Below are 17,346 nucleotides of genomic sequence, written 5' to 3' on the forward strand. Positions count from 1 at the left end.
ATTATCTCAAATGACATCAACTTTTCCATAGTCCTTGCAGTAATCTCTAAGCTGATGTTCTTTGGTATCTTCTTTAGTTCCACCAACAAACAGCTTTTCAGTTACATGAGTGCCAGGTTGTCCAGATTCCTCTCTGGCTATGGCACATTTTGGCTCAATCACTCTTCCATCAATTGAATGAGATTTTGCAGCCATGGCAGCATCAACCTTATCTATGGATGGAAAAGTTACAAAACCAAATACTCTTTTGAGTTTTGCTTTCAGGATCTCTCATTACCAGAGTCTGTAAGTTTTCCCCATGGCTCATAGTATCTCCTCAAGCTTTCTTCTGTGGTTTCAAAGCTTAAGCCACCAATAATGTTGATAGAAATGTCCCTTTTCTCTCTCAATAGCAGACTCAGTCACTTCAGCTGGATTTCAGCCCAGACAGATGAGAGAGATATCCACCAATGAGCATGAGCATACTTGTCCTGACACTGTTCTCTTGAGGCATTCTTTTCTTGATGGTCTCTGCTTCAGTGTAATGCATGCAGAGACCTTCCGTACCACAAGATGGTTTTCAAAATCATTTATATTTCATGTTAGATCTCTGATTTCTCTTTTTATATTTGTTTTGTGAGCTAGCTTAATTTCCCCAAATAACTATTTTTTCTCAAACTTTCCAAACTGAAGCTTTCCATCTTTCTCAATTTTCCTCCCTCTCTCCCTTCCATTTTACTGACGTTCCCTTTAGTTCCTTTCAGCTGACTTGCATTACTGCCACACTGATTATTATAGTTTTATATTAAAATGCTAATAATAGAGCAAACTGGGTTTTATTATTTATCACCATTTTTTGATAATATCATCAATATAGTCATCCAGATATATATTAGAATTACTTTGTGGTGTTGAAATATATGCAAATGCTATTTTAAGTGAATTTTATTAAATTTACTGCTCATTTTATGGGAAATCTTGAATCTAGTTTGTTCAAAATTTTTTTATATAATATGTATATTTCTGCATACACGATTCATATAAAAATGGAAGTGACTTTTAAGATTTCTGAAACATATTTGACATACTTCTCCCCTAAATTTAACATAAAGATTCTCTCAATCAGGCATTTAGGCCTAATTTTGTCCCTGTCATTGAGGCAAAATTCTTGTGAGAATTCTTTACTCCACACCAAGTGAATTATGAAGATTTCCACTGTCTGGCAGGAGCAGGCACTATTCCTGGCCCTATGTGAGCTCACGGTATTTCTCTCTAATCTTTTTCAGTTTCTTTCTTGGGGGGTTGCACATGTGCACATTGGTTGGCACTCAACTGACACTTGAGGAAGAGGACCCTCCACTTGGATTTCCCTTCTCTGTCCTGTGGCCTGAAATTTCTCTCCATCCAGTGATGTTCAAAGTCTCATCTGGTTTCTTACCTCTTTCTCAGGGTTCATTGCTCTTCATTGTCTTATGTCCGATGTCTTCAAACCTGTCATTTCATATATTTTGTTTTTTTAAAGTTGATTTAGGCAAGAGGTTAAATCTGGTTCTCATTACTTCATTTTGAGTAAATAGGAAGTAATTTGAAAACACTTCCGTCAAATTCCTAGAAAAAGAGTATGTATGCTTATTAATACGTTTTTAATATAAATTTTTTTTACTTTTGGCTGCGTTGAGTCTTCGTTGCTGCATGCAGGCTTTCTCTAGTTGTGGCAAGCAGGAGATACTCTGCTGTGCATGGGCTTCTCATTGTGGTGGAGAATGGGCTCTAGGCACACGGGCTTCAGTAGCTGTGGCACGTGGGCTCAGTAGTTGTGGCACATGGGCCCTAGAGCACAGGTTCACTAGTTGTGGCACAGAGGTTTAGTTGCTCTGTGGCATGTGGGATCTTCCCAGACCAGGGTTTGAACCTGTGTCCCCTGCATTGGCAGACAGATTCTTAACCACTGCACCACCAGGGAAGCCCTGTTTATTAATACTTTGAAATGTTTCTAAGCTTCCTATTCTGTTACATCTAATCAGCGATTTTTGTATTAGTAAAATAATTTTAATTTTACTTATTGTAGCTTTAAATGTCTTCATGCTTAGTTTTTCCTCATTTTTTCTTCTGATTATTGATATTATTTTTAATAAACTTCAGAATTTTTCCTCTTTGAAAAAGAAAAATAGGGCTTCCCTGGTGGCGCAGTGGTTGAGAGTCCGCCTGCCGATGCAGGGGACACGGGTTCGTGCCCCGGTCCGGGAAGATCCCACGTGCCGCGGAGCGGCTGGGCCCGTGAGCCATGGCCGCTGGGCCTGTGCGTCTGGAGCCTGTGCCCTGCAACAGGAGAGGCCACAACAGTGAGAGGCCCGAGTACCGCAAAAAAAAAAAAAAAAAAAAAAAGAAAGAAAGAAAAATGCCAGGACCTTTGGCATATTTTAGAAGTTCATTCATTACGCGCTGTTATTTAAATATAAAAACACTAGGGTGAATCTGCAGTATGGAGGACAAGTACACACCCAGGTGACTAAAAATTAAGAAGACCCCACAAGTTAAATAAGAAAGATTTTAGTGCTCACCTGAACCACCTTAACCACCCTTCTAATGCACCTGAAAGTCACTTTACTAGACTTTACTTATCTAATTTTCCACAATTTCTCCCAGAGCCCAAGTGGCTGTAATTATGGATCTTGAGCGCGGGTTCCAACGGAGCAGAAGGGAGGCGTACTGGAGCTCAACAACTGGGTCCAGTGGGGAAATGTGCCCGCGCCCCCGGCGCATTGTGGGTAATGTAGTCCCGTGCCCACCGGTGATCTGGCGAGTACGGTCTTGAGCTTCGGAGCCCTCTGGGCATTTTGGGTATTGTAGTCCCGCCCGGAGGTATTGTGGGTATCGCACTTCCGCTTCGGGCTGTCGTATTTCTGGACATTGTGACCATCTTTTAAAGCTCGTGGTGAGCAAGCCCGCCCGTGGCCGCTGACTCCCGGGGATAGAGGGTTGGGAAAACTTGGCGAGGGCAGGCGGGGTTGGTCTGCCCTGTCCGCGGGTTCCTTGAGGTTTGTTTTCCGGACGGGGTCGGACGCAGTCCGCTTAGTAGGGGTTGTGGGCTGGGTCTCGGGTCTCGTGCTGTCCGGCGGTGCTGGGGAGCCAGCGTCCTGTCCCGGAGGGGTCTGGACTGGTGCAGGTGATTTGGAGGACATAAGTACCCCTCGCCCGGAGCAGACGTCTCCACTGCTGGGGCGCGCGGCTCGGGCATCCTTCCTGGGTCTTAACTGGGGAGCGCGGCTCGGGCATCCTTCCTGGGTCTTAATTGGGGAGCGCGGCTGGGTGGTGCCAACCATGGTGATGGAGGCGCCGCTTGGCCTCGATGTCCCGGATTTTGGGGGAAGGACTGGCCTGGGGCAAACACCCAGACTTGCCTTGATTGGGGTGGGGAGGACGACTTGGGTCAGCGGCATCGGGGCCCGCAGGCTCCTGGGGGAGTTGGAAGGGCCTGGTGGGAGTCAGACATCCCCAGGTTTGCGTGGGGCGTCCTTGTGCCCAGATCTACGACTCCAGAAGTTGTCTGGCTCCTACGGCGCTGGGGCTTGGGGTGGAGCAAGTGGAGTGCAGCCCACGGGGCAGGGAACTTTCCTCAACCCCCAGGGGGCTGGTGGCTGACTCCCTGAATTACTGGGGATGGAAGAGAGGAGTGGGTGGTAAGACGTCCAGACTTAAGTTTTATTTTAAATTTTGCATTATGAAAACGTTGTAAATATACACAGAAGTAGCCGTGAGGTCTCCTGGATTCATCGCTCAGATTCACCACTTACGAATGAGAGCCCTATCTTTCTCTTCCAAATCTGCAACCTCAAGTGTGCATCTCTTTGGGCATTGCCTTTCCCTCGGGGTCTATCCCAGGCCTGCTGTGGGAGCCCCGCCCTCCATAGGGAGAGTTCAAATCCAGGTCTGCCTCTTTCTCATAGTCACGTTGAGCAAGGTACTGAACCTCCTGGGGCTGTTGGGAGTGTGGAAAGGGGAAAACGGCTGTCTGGTACATGCTAATATGACGTTCATTTCAATAACTTTCAATAACCCCCATAGGCATATAGAAGATTAATGTCATGCTGGACATCAGCATGACATGAGAGAAGGCTTATTCTAAAACCCATACCCTGTTTCTGTCCCGTGTATTGTCCTTCCCTTCCATACCTGGTTCTGATACCTTACTTTAGTGAAGCCAGCTGCAGGCTTGGGGGTTTCTAGCTTGCTCTCTGTGCTGGGAGAGAATCCTGAGGCTAGAACCACTTCTGTTGTACCAGGTTTGCCCTGGAGCACTCTGCTCCCTCACATCCAGAGGGGACTGCCCGTTAGGGAGGAGGGAACTCCTAGGGGCCTGGCAGCCCTGCCTCAGATGGGTACCACTTCCTTGTTGTGTTCTTGTCTTTGGTCATAATGGAGGGTGTGTCCTTGATAGCCTATGCCAAAGTCATAATCCCTTTGGGGCACAGCTGCAGGTGGTCTCCCAGGAAGCCAGGCTTGTTCTTGAAGGGGCACATTCCTGTGCCCTCATTCAGGACTTTCTATCTTCTCCGGAGTTGCTCCTGCCTTGTCCTGCATTGTTTCTCTCCATATACATTCACACTGTTGTATTCTCAGGGCCTTAGAGTGCTGCGAAAACAACGATGGTGAAAAGTACTGTTTTGTTAGCAGTAGTCCTGTGTTGGCAGTGTGCTTTCTATTCACTGCCATATTTTATTTTCTCAGTCACCTTGCACATTAGGTAGTTGAATTCTCATTTTCTAGAGAGGGAAATGGTGTAGTAGAGGATTAAGTAACTTTTACTTTGGAGCTATTAAAACTTTCAAAGTTTTAATGAAAATTTAAAAGGAGCTGCTCTATTTTTCACGTTTGTCTCATACATCTAATGCTAATAAAGATAAAATATATGTTCATTTTCTCCTGATCATTGGTCTCAGCCCCTAACAGTAATGGTGACATTAATGACACCAGCAGAAGGCTGGAATCAGACCAGTGTTTGAAGTCCACATACCACCCACCCCTACCCCCACCCCCATAAAGTTTTTTCTCCTTTCCTTTTTTGGGGGTATAGAAGGAGATGGAGTTATTACATTTAAAGTTTATTATGAAAATTTTACAAATGCAGCCAAAAGTAGTGAGAATACTGAAAGAGCATCTTTGTACCTCTCACTCAGCTTTGTACCTCTCAACTCAGCAGTTGTTAACATTCTGCTCTTCTCTTTCTTTTAGTTTTCTCTGTTGTAGTATTTTGCAGCAAATCCCAGGTATTTTACCTGTAAATACTTCAGTGTGCATCGTTTTTGAATAAGGACTTTAAAGAAAATAACCTTTATACCAAATGGCACACCCAACAAAATTAACTATAATTCCTTAATGTCATCTAATATTCAGCCTGTGTTCATTTACCCCATTTGTCTCAAAATGCCTTTCTACAGTTTAAATCCTACTCTCTTAACCCAGTTAAGAGGCATGAACAGGGAAATATCTGGAATTCTGTCTTCTGAATCCCCCCTTCCCCTTTCTTTATACCCACTCTTACCTTGCTGATCTTTGTTAATAGCAGGAGTCCACCTCTGGGCACTTGCTCCTTGACCTCAGCGTTCTTCTTGCCTCCTTGTGTTTCACAGATTTTCTCACTAATCTGATGAGCTGTTAAATCCTGTCAATTCTTCCCTTTCTCCTCTCCCCTCACCTTTGTGTTAGCTCAGCATAATTTGCCTTTCCCCATGTTCTAGTTTGTCTGTTAAAAAAGGACCCGCCCTTTGGGCTCTGAAGCTGGACTCTTAGCCTCCACCACCTATTGACTCTGTGACCTTGGATATTGCCTCTGTTCTATGTGCCTCCTTTTTTCTCAACTGTAAAATGGGGTTGATAGCAACGTCAGGGTTGTTGTGAGGTGGAAATGCGCCTGTGCTTCTGAAGTGGTTAGGGTGCCTGGTGCACAGTGAGTGCTCAGGGGAAAGTGAGTTGTGGTGATGATTATTATCAATTCTGAATTGCCCCCCCCAACCCACCTTTCCAGAATTATCCTTTACTCTTCACTCTGATTGGACTCTGTCTTACAGTCACATGGGAATATATTCTATTCCATGCAGTTGTATTCCTTCATGCCTTTATTTTTGAATTTTATTTATTTTTTTATATAACAGGTTCTTAGTAGTTATCAGTTTTAAACATATTAGTGTATATATGTCAATCCCAATCTCCCAATTCATACCACTGCCACCACCACCCCCGCCACTTTCCCCCCTCGGTGTCCATACGTTTGTTCTCTACATCTGTGTCTCAATTTCTGCCCTGCAAACTGGTTCATCTGTACCGTTTTTCTAGGTTCCACATATATGTGTTAATATACAATATTTGTTTTTCTCTTTCTGACTTACTTCACTCTGTATGACAGTCTCTATATCCATCCACGTCTCTACAAATGACCCAATTTCGTTCCTTTTTATGGCTGAGTAATATTCCATTGTATATATGTACCACATCTTCTTTATCCATTTGTCTGTCGATGGGCATTTAGGTTGCTTCCATGACCTGGCTATCGTAAATAGTGCTGCAATGAACATTGGGGTGCATGTGTCTTTTTCAATTATGGTTTTCTCTGGGTATATGCCCAGTAGTGGGATTGCTGGGTCATATGGTAATTCTATTTTTAGTTTTTTAAGGAACCTCCATACTGTTCTCCATAGTGGCTGTATCAATTTACATTCCCACCAACAGTGCAGGAGGGCTCCCTTTTCTCCACACCCTCACCAGCATTTGTTGTTTGTAGGTTTTCTGATGATGCCCATTCTAACTGGTTTGAGGTCATACCTCATTGTAGTTTTGATTTGCATTTCTCTAATAAGAAGTGATGTTGAGCAGCTTTTCATGTGCTTCTTGGCCATCTGTATGTCTTCCTTGGAGAAATGTCTATTTAGGTCTTCTGCCCATTTTTGGATTGGGTTATTTGTTTTTTTAATATTGAGCTGCGTGAGCTGTTTATATGTTTTGGAGATTAATCCTTTGTCCGTTGATTCATTTGCTAAGATTTTCTCCCATTCTGAGGGTTGTCTTTTCGTCTTGTTTGTAGTTTCTTTTGCTTTGAAAAAGCTTTGAAGTTTCATTAGGTCCCATTTGTTTATTTTTGTTTTTATTTCCATTACTCTAGGAGGTGGATCAAGAAATATCTTGCTGTGATTTCTGTCAAAGAGTGTTCTTCCTATGTTTTCCTCTAAGAGTTTTATAGGGTCCCGTCTTACACTTAGGTCTCTAATCCATTTTGAGTTTGTTTTTGTGTATGGTGTTAGGGAGTGTTCTAATTATATTCTTTTACATGTAGCTGTCCAGTTATCCCAGCACCACTTATTGAAGAGACTGTCTTTTCTCCATTGTATATCCTTGCCTCCTTTTTCACAGATCAGTTGACCATAGGTGCATGAGTTTATCTCTGGCCTTTCTATCCTGTTCCATTGATCTGTATTTCTGTTTTTGTGCCAGTACCATATTGTCTTGATGACTGTGGCTTTGTAGTATAGTCTGAAGTCAGGGAGTCTGATTCCTCCAGTTCTGTTTTTTTTTCCTCAAGACTGCTTTGGCTATTCGGGGTCTTTTGTGTCTCCATACAAATTTTAAGATTTTTTGTTCTAGTTCTGTACAAAATGCCATTGGTAATTGGATAGGGATTGCATTGAATCTGTAGATTGCTTCGGGTAGTAGAGTCATTTTCACAATATTGTTTCTTCCAATCCAAGAACATGGTATATCTCTCCAACTGTTTGTATCATCTTTATTTTCTTTCATCAGTGTCTTATAGTTTTCTGCATACAGGTCTTTTGTCTCCCTAGGTAGGTTTATTCCTAGGTATTTTATTCTTTTTGTTGCAGTGGCAAATGAGAGTGTTTCCTTAATTTCTCTTTCAGAGTTTTCGTCATTAGTGTATAGGAATGCCAGAGATTTCTGTGCATTAATTTTGTATCCTGCAACTTTACCAGTTTCATTGATTAGCTCTAGTAGTTTTCTGGTAGCATCTTTAGGATTCTCTATGTATAGTATCATGTCATCTGCAAACAGTGACAGTTTTACTTCTTCTTTTCCAATTTGTATTCCTTTTATTTCCTTTTCTTCTCTGATTGCCGTGGCTAGGACTTCCAAAACTATGTTGAATAATAGTGGTGAGAGTGGACATCCTTGTCTTGTTCCTGATATTAGAAGAAATGCTTTCAGTTTTTCACCATTGAGAATGGTGTTTGCTGTGGGTTTGTCATATATGGGCTTTATTATGTTGAGGTAGGTTCCCTCTATGCCCACTTTCTGGAGAGTTTTTATTATAAATGGGTGTTGAATTTTGTCATAAGCTTTTTCTGAATCTATTGAGATAATCATATGGGTTTTCTTCTTCAATTTGTTAATATGGTGTATCACATTGATTGATTTGCATATATTGAAGAATCCTTGCATCCCTGGGATAAATCCCACTTGATCATGGTGTATGATCCTTTTAATGTGTTGTTGGATTCTGTTTGCTAGTATTTTGTTGAGGATTTTTGCATCTATATTCATCTGTGATATTGGTCTGTAATTTTCTTTTTTTGTAGTGTCTTTGTCTCTTTTTGGTGTCAGGGTGATGGTGGCCTCATAGGATGAGTTTGGGAATGTTCCTTCCTCTGCAATTTTTTTGGAAGAGTTTGAGAAGGATGGGTGTTAGCTCTTCTCTAAATGTTTGATACAATTCACCTGTGAAGCCATCTGGTCCTGCATTTTGTTTGTTGGAAGATTTTTAATGACAGTTTCAATTTCATTACTTGTGATTGGTCTGTTCATATTTTCTAATTCTTCCTGGTTCAGTCTTGGAAGGTTGTGCTTTTTTAAGAATTTGTCCATTTCTTCCAGGTTGTCTATTTCACTGGCAGAGAGTTGCTTGTAGTAGTCTCTTAGGATGCTTTGTATTTCTGTGGTGTCTTTTGTAACTTCTCCTTTTTCTTTTCTAATTTTATTAATTTGAGTCGTCTCCCTCTTTTTCTTGAAGAGTCTGGCCAATGGTTTATCAATTTTGTTTCTCTTCTCAAAGAAGCAGCTTTTAGTTTTATTGATCTTTGCTATTGTTTTCTTTGTTTCTATTTATTTCTGCTCTGACCTTTATGATTTCTTTCCTTCTACTAACTTTGGGTTTTGTTTGTTCTTTCTCTAGTTCCTTTAGGTGTAAGGTTAGAATGTTTATTGAGATTTTTCTTGTTTCTTGAGGTAGGCTTGTTTCGCTAAAAACTTACCTCTTAGAACTGCTTTTGCTACATCCCATAGGTTTTGGATCTTCATGTTTTCATTGTCATTTGTCTATAGGTAATTTTTGATTTCCTCTTTGATTTCTTCAGTTATCTCTTGGTTATTTTGTAACGTATTGTTTAGCCTCCATGTATTTGTGTTTTTTACGTTTTTTTCCCTGTAATTGATTTCTAATCTCATAGTGTTGTGGTCAGAAAAGATACTTGATATGATTTCAGTTTTCTTAAATTTACTGAGGTGTGATTTGTGACCCAAGATGTGATCTGTCCTGGAGAATGTTTCGTGTGCACTTGAGAAGAAAGTGTAATCTGCAGTTTTTGGGTGGAATGTCCTATAAAGATCAATTAAATCTTCACTCTCATTATTCTGAATTCTTTTTCTGGATGGTTGCCTATCTCCACTTCATTTAGTTGTTTTTCTGGGGTTTTATCTTGTTCCTTCATCTGGTACATAGCCCTCTGCCTTTTCATCTTGTCTGTCTTTCTGTGAATATGGTTTTTGTTCCACAGCCTGCAGGATTGTAGTTCTTCTTGCTTCTGCTGTCTGCCCTCTGGTGGATGAGGCTATCTAAGAGGCTTGTGAAGGTTTCCTGATGGGAGGGACTGGTGGTGGGTAGAGCTGGCTGTTGCTCTGGTGGGCAGAGCTCAGTAAAACTTTAATCCACTTGTCTGCTGATGGGTGGGGCTGGGTTCCCTCCCTGTTGGTTGTTTGGCCTGAGTCAACCCAACACTGGAGCCTACCTGGGCTCTTTGGTGGGGCTAATGGCGGACTCTGGGAGGGCTCATGCCAAGCAGTACTTCCGAGAACTTCTGCTGCCAGTGTCCTTGTTCTCATGGTGAGACACAGCCACTGCCTGCCTCTGCAGGAGGCCCTCTAACACTAGCAGGTAGGTCTGGTTCATTCTCCTGTGGGGTCACTGCTCCTTCCCCTGGGTCCCAATGAGCACACTACTTTGTTTGTGCCCTGTAAGAGTGGAGTTTCTGTTTCCCCCAGCCCTGTCGAAGTCCTGCAATCAAATCCCGCTAGCCTTCAAAGTCTGATTCTCTAGGAATTCCTCCTCCCGTTGCTGGACCCCCAGTTTGGGAAGCCTGACGTGGGGCTCAGAACCTTCACTCCAGTGGGTGGACTTCTGTGGTATTAGTGTTCTCCACTTTGTGAGTCACCCACCCAGCAGTTATGGGATTTGATTTTATTGTGATTGTGCCTCTCCTACCGTCTCATTGTGGCTTCTCCTTGTCTTTGGATGTGGGGTATCTTTTTTGGTGAGTCCCAGTGTCTTCCTGTCAATGATTGTTCAGCAGTTAGTTGTGATTCCAGTGCTCTCACAAGAGGGAGTGAGAGCATGTCCTTCTACTCTGCCATCTTGAACCAATCTCTTCCTTCATGCCTTTATGCGTCACAAATTCACTCTTGTTATCTAAGTAGCTCAGATGTTTCTCCAGTGCAAAGATTTCTGAATGTTCTCTGGCAGAATTACTCCTATCGCTCCCTTTAGTCCCAGAGCACCTTATACGTGAGGACTCCAGGGCTTGCATGGTACATCCTGTTTGTCCCACTGGTTTTGAGATGGTGCTTTGAGGGACAGGCACCTTGTCTGCTCCTCATGGGTCACTGATTGGCACCCAACTGTGAGGATATGAGGGGTTGTCCTTTCTGCCTGGAAAGGTTTGTAGGAGGACTGATGGAAACTCAAGTGGAAAAGGGGGTTAGGCCATTATTGGGGTAGACCGTGGGTGCCAAGATAATAGGTGTGGACCTTTTTGTGTGGTCATTGGGACCCACTGCAGGGTTTTGAGCAGAGAAGGCTCATCATTTCCTCTTTCAGTTATTACTTCATCTCTGTGTTCTCCTTTAGAATGGAAATCATCAAGAGAGTTTTCTGTGTTTGATAGTCCAGTTTTTTTTCTGCCCAATCTCTAATTAATTTCCAGCTATTTGGGATTTTTTTAGATAATTTATTGTTACTGATTTCTTATTCAATTCCATTCAAGTCAAAGAACATTCATAGTGTTTTCCACAGTGTCTATACAGTGCACTAGGGTTTCAGTTTCTCCACATCCTTGCCCAAACTTGTTATTTTGTCTGTGTGTGTGTGTTGTTTTTAGTTTTTTAAATAATGGCCATTTTAATGGGTAGAGGTGCTATCTCATTGTGGTATTGATTTGTATTTCCCTGATAATTTGTAATGCTTAGTGTCTTTTCATATGCTGTTGGCCATATGCTGTTTATTTAAGTCCTTAGTCCATTTTTTAGTCTGGATATATGTTTATTGTTAGTGAGCTGGAGTTCTTTATATATTTGGGATATTAACCCTTTATCTGATACATGGTTTGCATCGATTTTCTCTCATTCCATAAATTGCCTTTTCACTTTGTTGTTTGTTCCCCTTGCTGCACAGAAGTTTTTAAGTTTAATGTAGTCTCATTTGTCTATTTTTGCTTTTGTTGCTTGTGCTTTTTGTGTTATATCCAAGAAATTATTGCCTATTCCAATGTCATGAAGCTTCTCCCCTATGTTTCCTTCTAGGAGTTTTATAGTTTCAGGCCTGGGGTTTAGCAATTTTAATATTTGCAAATAATCAGCCTTTGGCTTTTTAATTTTCTTCGGAGTTTCATTTATATTTCATTGATATTTTTTCCTCTTTATTATTTTCTATTTTTTTTTTCCTTTTCATTTCCTAGCATCTTAAGGTGGGAGCTGGAGTTGTTTTTTTAAATTAAAACTTTTCTGGTGTATTCATTTAAAGCTATAAGTTTCCCTTTAAGAACTGCCTTTGCTGCTGTGTTTATTGCTAGAATTGCCATAATAATGCACCACAGACTGGGTGGCTTAAACGACAGAGATTGATTTTCTCTCAATTCTGGAGGCTAGAAGTTAAAGATCAAGGTGTTGGCAGTGTTGGTTTCTTCTGAGGCCCTTCTTTGGCTTGTAGCCGGCTGTCTTCTCCCTGTTTACATGGGCTTCCCTCTGGACCTGTCTGTGTTCAAATTTCCTCTTATAAGGACACCAGTTATATTGGATTAGGGCCCACCCTAATAATGCCATTTTAACCTAATTACCTCTTTGAAGACCTATCTAAAAATACAATCACATTCTAAGGCACTGGAGGTTATGAATTCACATATGAATTTCATAGGGGACACAATACACCTGTAATAGATCTATATCACAAATTTGGTTAGTTGTCATATGTCTCGATATGTTGTGTTTATTAGAATCATTCAGTTAAAAGTATTTCTAAATGTCCCATGGAATTTTTTCTTTCATCCATATCTCCTTTAGACCAGTGTTGCTTTACTGATTCCTACTTTAATTCCATCTTGGGCAAAGAACATACTCTTTTTAAGTTTCAGTCCTTTGAAATTGGTGACTTGTTTTATATGCCTTGGAATTTCATTTTCCTTGGTTAATATTCTTTGTGCCCCTTTTACACTTGCAGGGTTTAGCATTCTATAAATGTCAATTTGATCAATACTGCCTGATAGTATTTTTTAAACCTTCTGTTTTTCTTCTTTACTGTTAGTTTGCTTTTTCATTTACTGAGAGGTGTATCAAGTTTTTTTAACTGTGATTATGATTGTTTTTCTTTTCCACTCTGTCATCTTTTTCCTTCATGTATTTTTTCCAGTCTGTGACTTGACTTTTTATTTTCTTGCCAGTATCTTTTGTGGAACAGAAGTCTTTTAATCCTAACAGAATCCACCTTATCAATATTTTTCTTTCATTGGTTGTGTTTTTCGTGTTATATCTGAAGAGACACTGCCAAGTCCCTGGTCACCTAAATTTTCTCCCATGTTATTTTCTAGGAGTTTTATAGTTTCATATTTTACCTTTAGCTCTGCTATCCATTTTTTTAAAAAATCAATTAATTAATTAATTAATGGCTGTGTTGGGTCTTCGTTGCAGTGTGCAGGCTTCTTATGGTGGTGGCTTCTCTTGTTCTGGAGCACAGGCTCTAGGCCCACAGGCTTCAGTAGTTGTGGCACGCAGGCTCAGTAGTTGTGGCTTGCGGGCTCTAGAGCGCAGACTCAGTAGTTGTGGTGCACGGGCTTAGTTGCTCCGCAGCATGTGGGATCTTCCTAGACCAGGGCTCAAACCTGTGTCTCCTGCATTGGCAGGAGGATTCTTAACCAGTGCTCCACGAGGGAAGTCCCTGCTATCCATTTTGAGTTAATTTTTGTGAAAGGTATAAGGTCTGTGTATGTGGCTGTTCAATTGTTCCAGCACTGCCATTTATTGAAAAGATAGTCCTTTCTCCATTAAATTTTCCTTGCTCAGTTGACTTTATTTATGTGAGTCTATTTCTATGCTCTCTATTCTGTTCCATTGATCCATTTGTCTATTTTTTAAATTTATTTTTTGCCAATACCACACTTTCTTAATTCCTGTAGCTTTATAGTAAGTTGCAAAATCTGGTCACATCAGTCTTCTGACTTTGTTGTTCTTCAGTATTGTGTTGGCTCTTCTGGGCCCTTGCCTTTCTGTATAAACTTTAGAACCAGCTTGTTGATATCTTCAAAGTAACTTGCTGGGATTTTAATGGATTGAATGTATAGATCAAGTTGGGAAGAACTGACATCTTAACAATATCAGGTCTCCCTATCCATAATATGGACTATCCATTTTATTAGATCTTTGATTTTTTTTCAGCAGAGTTTTGTAGTTTTCCTCATATAGATCTTATATGAAAAATTTGAAAAGATTTATACCTAAGTATTTCGTTTTTCTGGTTGCGAATGTTGTTGATTTCAAAATCCATCTGTTCATGGCTGGTATAGGAAAGCAGCTGATTTTTACCCTGTATGCTGCAGCTTTGATATATCACTTGCTCTAGAAATTTCTTGTTGATTCTTTGGGATTTTCTGCATAGACAATCAGGTCATCTGCAGACAAAGACAGTTTTATTTCTTCCTTCCCAATCAGTATACCTTTTATTTCCCTTTCTTATCGTCTTACATTAGCTTGGAATTCCAGCATGGTGTTGAATAGGAGTGGTGAAAGGTGACATTCTTGCCTTGTTTTTGATCTTAGTGGATAGCATCTAGTTTCTCAGCATTAAATACGATGTTAGTTGTAGATTTTGCACTTTTTATTATATAGCCACAATTATTTGCAGAGAGTATCAGCACAGCCCATTTTTAGCCTAATCCTAACAAAATTAATACTGATTCTTTAATGTCATCTAATAACTTATCAGTGTTCATATAACAAGGTCCACACATTGTGTATGATTGCTGTGTCACTTAAGTCTTCCTTTTATTCCATAAGACCTCCCTCTTTTTATGCTATTAACTTGTTGAAACCTTCATATTTAAAAAAAATTGCAAATTATGTCCATTCGCCCTCAGTACTTCAGCATCATTTCTAATTGTGATTTGTTTTTCTCTATATCCAGAATATCATGATCCTACCTAACAATATTCACAATAATTATCTAACATCATCTAATACCCAGTTCATTTGAATTGGCCTTCATAGTCCCCAAAATGTTCTTCAGTTCATTTGTGCAGACTAGTCAGTCAAGGCTAATAGGTGACATCTGAAGAATGGTTTATCTCTTAAGTGGATTTGCATTAAGGACAATCTCTCCTCTTAAAAATTTTGTCATGGGGGCTTCCCTGGTGGTGCAGTGGTTGAGAGTCTGCCTGCCGATGCAGGGGACACGGGTTCATGCCCCGGTCCAGGAAGATCCCACATGCCGCGGAGCGGCTGGGCCCGTGGGCCATGGCCACTGAGCCTGCGCGTCCGGAGCCTGTGCTCCGCAACGGGAGAGGCCACAACAGTGAGAGGCCCGCGTACCGCAAAAAAAAAAAAAAAAAAAAAATCTGTCATGAAATTGACTTGTTGAAGACCTAAGGTATTTTATGACTGCCCATTCTTAAATTTCAAGTCACATTTCAAATCTTAGGTATATATGTGAAGGGGAAGGTGCAGCCAGGTTATGGCTTCTACCATGCTTCAAGTCCCCCTGTCCCCCCCAAATCTACATTCTGTCCTGAGCTGTAGTGGTCTTTCTGTTTTGAATTTCCTAGGCCTTGTCCTTTGGCCTCAGGGCTGATGTGGATGGGGAGCTTCTATTTTCAGTATGATAGGTCACTTTATTTCTCAATGTGAATGCTCATCTGTGGGCACTATGAGGCCCTTTCCTCTTAATAGAGTCCACACAGTGACTTAATAGAGTCTCATCCAGCTGCTGGGGCTGTGGACTTCATTTCCCAACTGGAGATTGGGACTAAACCTGCTGCTGGCCCAGCTCTGGGAGCCTTACTTACAGGACACTGGTTAAGAATGGATGGCTCTGATGCCCTCTGCAACCTGCCTTCCTTACCTCCTTCTTGCCTATGCTGAACTTGGAGGCTGGATAGAAGGGTACTTCTCCCAAGCACCCCCTCACTTCTCTTCTCTTTCCCCAGCTCTGCCTCTGCAACTTGACTCTTGTCTAGGAAGAGCACTCAGCAGACCAAGAATATGGCCCCAGGGCTCCTGACAACCAGGGATGAGGTGAGTCCTGAAATTTCTTCCTAGCTCTTGCAGGATGGACCCATTGCCTTTTCTTGTCTTGGAGCTGCCTTGTTGGTACCTAGCCCTGATCTTGGAGGTGTGGTTCATCTTACCTGGAGCCTTTTCTCAGACTCCTCTGCTCCATTCATGACCTATGCATTCATCAAGTAGTAAAGTGTTATCAACACAGTTAAAACACAATCATGCTTATGTGCCCAGTGACTCCCAAGGCCTAAAAAAGTGAAGGAAGGCTTTCAAGGAAGAAGCTGCCTGAGCTGCCCCTGACAGATTTGGCAAGTTGAAGAGCTGAGGGAATGCATTCTTGTGGGAATGTGGCTGGAAGCCTAGCACGTCTCAGAGAGCAGGTGACCTGCAGACTGTCCCTCATCATATGGGAAGCTTGGAGCAGTCAGTGGCCTTTTGTCACATCATTTTTCTCTGTTTAGAGGTGAGGATGCTGATCTGCTGTCTGCTGGTGATTCGTGGGTAGATTTAGTTTGCTGACCCCATGCTTTATATTTGGGTTTTCCACACTTAAAAATTGGAAGATTACACCTAAGTCCTGAGTCCACACTCTTGGTGTGTATGACAAGTAGCTGGAGCCAAATGGCATCTCCATGGTGTAGTCACACCCCCTTGTGCCCCTTAACCCCATGGCTGAGGTGCCTGATTCATTCATTACTTGCCTTGCCCCTGAAGGCTTTGCTTTCACCCCCTCTGAGCCTGGATGGAAGTAGTTCAGCCAGAATCCTGAAACCCAGGCTGAGGAGTGTGGACTTGAACCTGGAACAAGTTCGGTTCTGAAGGATTCTGAGAAGGAATTTGCCATAAATAGTAATCGAATGAATGTATGTCCTGAAGGGAAGATTTTCTAATCCCTGAGACTAGGCATATTGTGAACATGACGTAATCAAACGGAGTTAACATTTACTGACCACCTAAACAGATGCCAGGTGGGATGCTTATGCTGATTATATCAATTACCAAAAATAGTGTCAGTTGGGCTAATTAAGTTTTGCTTTGCCTGTCCTAAAAATATGACAAGTGTAGAATTTTTTTGTAAGATCTGAACTTGATCTTAATACTGAGCTCATATAGTGGATATTTGTCTGTTACTGTATCAGTTAAAAATGATTGGTTTTGATGTTATCAGATATCGTTGAGGGCTGTATGTCCCTCAGTTGTCAAATCTTTTATACCTTTGAGAGAAAATGTTTATGTAGTGCATGCAATTCAGAATGTTCCCGGGGTGGGGGTGGGGGCTTTTCTTTTGTATGTTTCACTTTACCATTTCTGATGTTAATAGAGAAGCATTCTTGGCCAAAATGGAACATTACTTTTCCTGTCCCTATTCTGCCACTTCCTGTGGGATCCTTAGCACACCCTGAACCTTATCCTATCTATGACCAACATTTCTCAGTATACATTTTTTCTTTTATTCATTCATGAAAAATTGATTCCAGGGCATGAGCATCTGAGTAGGTTTGTTTTTTAAGATGAAGTTTCCGTACCTGCAAATGTAAGACACTTATAACATAGCTGTTTCATAAATGGACCCAATCTTAACTTACTTTGAAAGTACAAAAGAACAAAGGGGTT

The 17,346-nt window shown here is 41.5% G+C and overlaps 1 protein-coding gene across 1 annotated transcript in view; it reads left to right on the forward strand.

Annotated features, from left to right (window-relative positions):
• The first annotated feature begins 2,854 nt into the window (after window positions 1-2,854).
• ZNF169 (zinc finger protein 169) overlaps window positions 2,855-17,346 on the forward strand; it is a 49,662-nt gene continuing 35,170 nt past the window's right edge. Inside the window, exons 1-2 of the transcript XR_003790872.1 lie at window positions 2,855-2,914; window positions 15,660-15,747. The gene's annotated coding sequence lies outside the window, so the exon portion shown is untranslated. The remainder of the gene's footprint in view (window positions 2,915-15,659; window positions 15,748-17,346) is intronic.

This window comes from Monodon monoceros, unplaced genomic scaffold (genome assembly GCF_005190385.1).
Source record: "Monodon monoceros isolate NGI ecotype Baffin Bay Population unplaced genomic scaffold, NGI_Narwhal_1 Super_Scaffold_5, whole genome shotgun sequence".
In the NCBI taxonomy this organism is placed as follows: Eukaryota; Metazoa; Chordata; class Mammalia; order Artiodactyla; family Monodontidae; genus Monodon; species Monodon monoceros.